The sequence below is a fragment of the Grammomys surdaster genome, unplaced genomic scaffold (genome assembly GCF_004785775.1).
Source record: "Grammomys surdaster isolate TR1022 unplaced genomic scaffold, NIH_TR_1.0 243, whole genome shotgun sequence".
Classification (NCBI taxonomy): Eukaryota; Metazoa; Chordata; class Mammalia; order Rodentia; family Muridae; genus Grammomys; species Grammomys surdaster.
The window spans coordinates 10471461-10477806 of record NW_021604688.1 but is presented as its reverse complement, the minus strand read 5'-3'; positions in this window follow the sequence as shown (position 1 = coordinate 10477806).

Genomic DNA, 6346 nt, shown 5'->3' with positions numbered 1-6346 from the left:
AGGAAGGAAGGAAGGAAGGAAGGAAGGAAGGAAGGAAGGAAGGAAGGCTGTCATGAGAAATATAACAAATGCAATAGTGTTGTTATATACCAGTCAGTCCTTGATGGACCCACCTATCATGCACAATATTTTTACTACCTATAAAGTAACATAAGAAATAGCATTTATGACAATTAATGGCTATAATTGAAAATTACAAAGTAGGAAGTTATTTGTATAAGTCAAAATATGATCTCTTATGAAAAAATAGGCTTCAGTGGTGTCCCGGAGGCTTTCCACACCAGTGGGTCCCACGTAAAGGAGAAAGTCTAAGGTTCCAGAGGCTGGAGGCTTCGGTGATGGCAGGCCCCAAAGACACGAGAAAGTCTAAGGTTCCAGTAGAGTTTATTTTCATGGCGGATGGTAGATGGATCTGGATGTACCCCCTGGAACTCAGGGCAGACCTGAGTTAAGTAGGGAGGGAGAAAGGGGGAGGTTCTGGGGAAGAATGCTTAATTGGCTCTGCCCTCTGGCCTTCATTAGTATGTAAATCTCTCTAGGGCCTGAGGCCTGTAGTCACGGTCTCTACCTGTGCACTTTGGGAAAGGCTGTAATGCCCTACGTGACTGAACAATTTAGGTCTATGGAGACTAGACTGCATGTCAGGACCCTGGATTCTGGGAACATGGCCGAACACCTGCTGTTTCTCCCTTGGAGTCTTGGGGTTCCAGGCCCATGCCTAACCAAGAACCAAGATGCCCTTACGCAGTCCCACAATCTCTGTATTATAAAACACAAATTTCCAAGTTGTCTGGGGGAAGATTATGACATTAATAAAAATGTTAAGAAAAAGCTGAAATCAGAGACTGTGTCCAGAGAAGCTTACTAGTACATTATGTGATCAAAGAACTAATAATCAGAATAGGGACTTTCTTTTGGATATGATGGAGACCTGTCACAGACTAATGGGAGTGCCTCTTTCTGTTGCTTTCAGATAAGGGATACAGCTTGATCTCAAATTCCATTTCTATAGAGATCATTTCACATAGCATTCTCAGCTGAAATGATGGACATGCAAAGCAACCCTTCTGAAGTCAAGGTAGTTTCAATCCTAGACATTGTGATAGTTAACTCTGCTGTCTGATCAACTTCCTAAGACCTGGTGGCTTTCCCCATTACCTAGAGAAAGGGAATTATCCTTCCTTCAGCTATCAGCAGAAAAAAGTCCAGAGCTGGTAAAAAGAAAGACTTTATATCACCAAACTAACCTGGGATCTCCCTCCCTGTGTTCAGGGAGATTAGTGAGAAAACATTCCTTAAGAGTCCTTATTTAGTACTTTGACATTTGAAGCCAAGGTAAAGGACAGGTTGTGAGCCCTTTGTTAGTGACCACAGAGCCTTGAGGCTGTGACCACAGAGGGGCTGGCAAAATGATTTAGCAGGTAAAGGCACTTAGTGGCAGGCCTGATGACCTGAGTTCAATCTCTGGGGTCCATATGGTTAAAATAAGGAACTAACTCCTGCATGCTGTCTTCTGACCTTCAGCCATGTCATGCATATGCACATAATGAATAAATAAATGAAATACTAAATTAATTAATTAATTAATTAAACTAAATCATGAAAAATATGGGGATAAGAGAGTGGGTGGCTTGGAAATTTGGGGAGGGAACAGTAACTAGAGTAATGTTTGTAGAGAACACAGTTGAGTGGTTTTCAGTACAGTGACTCCACTTGGTGCCACATCTTGATGATATTGGAAAATGAGCCATCAGTGTGCATTTATATGATGTAAATCAGCATTGTTGTTGATGTTGTTTTTGTTTGTTTGGCCTTTTTGTTGTTTTTGTTTGTTTTGTGTTTGGTTGTCTAGATTCCAGGAATGGTGTCCATGAGGAAAGCAATGCAGTCGAAGCCTAAAAGTGTGCTTTTTTTTTTTTCCATTTTGTTGTGAATAGTACAAAATTTGAGGAACTGCCTTTCTCCTATTCCCAAACTACTGTGTAAAGAAGTCACCCCTGATGTGGCCTGCCAGTGAAGTTCTATTACTATATTTTTGCATTTGCTCATTCCCAGACAATTTCCTCTTGGAGAGCCAGTTTTCTGTTTTTCATTTTTTAAATTATGTGTTAATCATGATTCTTCTGCAATCATTCATCAAGAATGCTATGGAGGGCACAAAGTAGAAGTTAAGTAGGAAGGTTGATGTGTAGACAAATGAGGATATTGGGGAGATAGATACTTGTTTATGCCATAAAATTTAATGTCAAAAAATAATTCAAGTCAATTGATACAAATAGGATAAAGGTTATGTAACAGGAAACATCTTCTTGAAGTATACAAAAAGGAGGCAGCCTATGGACAGGTAGAAATGTCAGGAGAAACATTTAAAGTTAGGAGAATAGAGGAGGTAATGTATTTGGGTAAGAGAGAGTGGGCTGACTTCTCCACATAGAGATTGAATTGGCCTGGAAATTAGAATGTACCTAAGAGGTAACTTATAAGCTTAAGTTCTGTTGGGATGGCCATTGAAGCAGTTAATAGAAGAGAAAAATATATGCTGATAGAATATATACTATGTTAAGGACTCTTGAACAGAATTTTAAAACTGTAATTTTAAAGTTGGAAGGAATGTAACTTGTCTTGGTTCCTAAAATTTTTGTATAAAAAAATTAGACAGAATTTTAAAAAGCGGATCTAAACTTAGAATCTCAGCCTTTGGGTAGACATAGCAGATTGCCCCTTTAACTTGATTTCCTAACTCAGGAAAATTTTATGTTGTTTGTTTGTGGGGATCGCTGGCAATCTTACTGCCTTCCAACACAGTGTCTGGCCCATATCAGGTGCTTAGCACATTTGTTAGCTGAAAACATGTGTGAGCCTTTCACAAAGTGATGATACGTGTTACATACATTGGAGCGGCCAAGAAAGTGTTGAAGAAAATACTTGGAGAAGTGGCAAACAGATATGGGGAGCTAATTTTTTCAGCTCAGTAATTCTTTAAATTAAAGAAATACCAGAAGGAAATCACAGAGCAAACACATGCTCTTTTCTAGTTCCTGGAATAGAAAAGCCAGGAAGAAGTCATATGATTTTGTACATAGTCTATATATTGCCTGGTAGAAATCACTGTTGACTGGTGGAATTGCTTTACTGAACAGGTATGAAAAGGCAAGGGATGTTCAAGGACATCTGAGGAGGACTTTGTACTTAGTCCTGTCATCTACTAAGACTCAGATCTCACAAATTACTCTGTAGTATGTTAAGTCTCAAGTCTGGCACAAGTGCCAGCCAGGGGCTTCATTACAGGTTTAGTTTAAGCACAGATGGATAATAGTGAGATGCCCTTTAAATGGTTTTCCAAATAGAAGTTTGAAATTGCCTCTATTACTAAGATTTGATGGAAACACTTGGCTAGGAATAGAAGGTGTAGGAGGTCGACATGAATCTCCATAGAGGGAACTGCTGTTGTAGTTGTAATCAGTCAGGAATAAGAACATATTATACAGGCAAGAGTTCTCTTAAGGGAGTTTTCCATAGTTCTAGTAATTGATCAATGGGTATTGAAATTCTGGATACTGGTCAGTAGGTATTCTATATTGATTAAATTTCATTAAGTGTATAATTGATTCCACATTATGACTGTTATCCTTCCATGCTGGTCATTCTATTATCCTTTCCAAGGTACATTTTAAAGTATAGTCTGGGTGGATGTTGTAGATCATGTTGAATGTCAAGAACCAAGTGACAATTCTAAATTTTTTTTTATGAAATTGCTGCAAGGTTTTCTTTCTATTTGAATCCCATTGATAGTGGGAATCTGGATTAGGAACAAGTTGCATCTCAGCTGCAGGATTCTGGGAAAGTTGCTTGATCTTTTCTGTGTCACTTTTCAACCTGCTGCTGATACCTGTCATACATTTCTATGACTCTCTTCCACATTGACATACAAGGTATGTCCTAAACAGTAAATTCCCCTTGCTTTGTTTCTTTTAGGCTTCTTTCTTTTCTTCCACAAATTTCTACAAAACTGTAGAAATTGTCTTCTGACAGTTAAGTACTCCTGTGTGAAGTTGTGTTTGGTAATAGAATGACCAGGCAGCCTGATTCAGGAGAGAAGTCAGACAACTTCTCTGCATTCTTCATGGAGTCTGAGATTGTTAATGAATTAATAGTCCTCAGAATAAAAAGAGACACCCCACATACTACAGTGGAATTACATCCTGATAAACTCAACATTAGGCAGAGAATGGTGTAAGTGGAGAAAAAAATCATTTAATGTGCCTCGCCTACAGACATCAGAACATGGTGGAGAGCTGGAGGTTTACCTCTGTGACTCTGTGGCTGATGGGAAGCTGTGGTTCACTGAGGATGGGCAGGACTGCAAGAGAGTCTTTGCACTGCAAATCACTAGCCAAAGAAAAGGCCAAAATTCAAAACTTGAAGCACAGTGTCTATTGATATCATTTTGTGAAGTTATGAAGTCAAAAACCAGCGAGCAGAACCATTGCAAGTTGGGGTTCATTTGCATTGCATTACCCTGTCTATGTCTTATTCTGTTCCACTTTCGTGCCTTTTGCATTTGTCTGGTTTTACATTTCATTACACAGAAGAGACAGTTAATAATGAGAGCAGCTGACAGTACTGAGCACTTAGCATGTAGAGTTGAGTCTGTCTAAATGCTTTCCATTCATGCTTTTATTTAATCCATATGACAACCCTCTGAAGTAGATGCTGTTATTGTCTTCATTTGATGTTTGACACTGCTGATCCAACTAAAGGGGACCCAAGTCCATTTCTGTCTCTGCCACTTTGGGCACATTGGTTTTAATAATCACACAAGCATCTTCTTACACATCCATTTCTGTTCTTCATGACTATGGAGCAAAGATGATCCCATTGCTCAGATGATTCTCTAGTCAGTAGTTCTTATTTCAAGTGCATTGTGAAATGTCTTGATTTTTTTGTTATCATTTATGCTCATAAAATTATTGCTGTTTCTTTCCATAGTCAATCAGGAATGTTTACTGGAAGGGTATATATGGTTTGCCCTTGGTTTCAGATGGTGTTATATCAGGTTTATTGGTTGTACATTTTTTTTTTTATTGAGAGAAGAGGCTATTTTTAATTTCCAACTTGCCATAAGGAGTTAAATTCTGATTTTATATAAAACAGAAGCAAACGTATGCATGTGTGTATATAAATATTTACATATTTACTTATAAAAAGATGTATACATCAATATTATTTATATAAAATGAAATCACATGCATACATAATATAATGTACATAATCATACACATATAAATGTAGGCATATGTGTACATATTTTGAGGTTTACCTATTTATTACATTGTGAATTGTACCTAAAGCATCCTCACATAAACACTCAGAATTATGCGCGAGTGACTATCCTGGCCTCCTATGATCCAGCCACATAGGTACATGACATTCATTATCACAGGAATTTTTATAGTCATATGAATTCAAGTTTGTGGGATGTTGATATTTCCTGGAAGTAATGTGTTGAGGGCTCAGTTGGCAGGAGAAGTTAGTATGAGATCTCTAGTGACCTTTGGGGGAAAAAACTATGCAAAGTAAAAAAGGTAAGGTCAATTCAAGTTCAATCCAAGTTGATATTGATACAGTGAAGTCATTAACACCAGCTCGAAAGTATCTTGTAGATTGTTTTTTATTGTACTGTTATCACCCAGTAGACCTGGTTCTGTTTGTATTCACATTGTATACCTGAATCTCATAATTTCCTAGTAATTGATATTTTTTCATAACTTTCATTATTATTGAAGGACAGGAGCAATGTTACAAAGCTGAGACTTGTCAGTTGTGAAATATTGCAGTGCCTTGTTCAGAGTTGTAGTTCAGAGAAGATACATGTTGGGATGTGAGAGATTACGCACAGTAGCCAGTACTGGGAGGATGGGCCAGGCTGAGGCTGAGGAAATGTTTCAGTTGCCCTGGACAAGTGGGGTACAGGAAGAAGTCAAGAAAAGAATATCAGCAAGAAACTGGGTCAAGAAAAATTGTCTGCTTGTAGTGAATGTTAATGAGGAAAACCTCAAACTGGGCACTGCTGGTACCTCAGCAAAGGTACACTGGGCATAGTCAACAGCCTCCCTAATTCTGTTCATTTATTTGAAATTTAGGTTCAGGCAATCAACTCACCACTACTCTTAACCTTGATTTTTATCTATTGTTGTCGGGACAGAGAGAGACAGTATGCAACTTGGATAATTGTAGAGTGCACGGACCATGATATGGGAGGAACTTGTGTGGAAGAGGTGAGGTGGATCATGTCCAGACCCCCAAAATCTCAAACATTGAGATTAAAATCTTATCCTGAGACTGG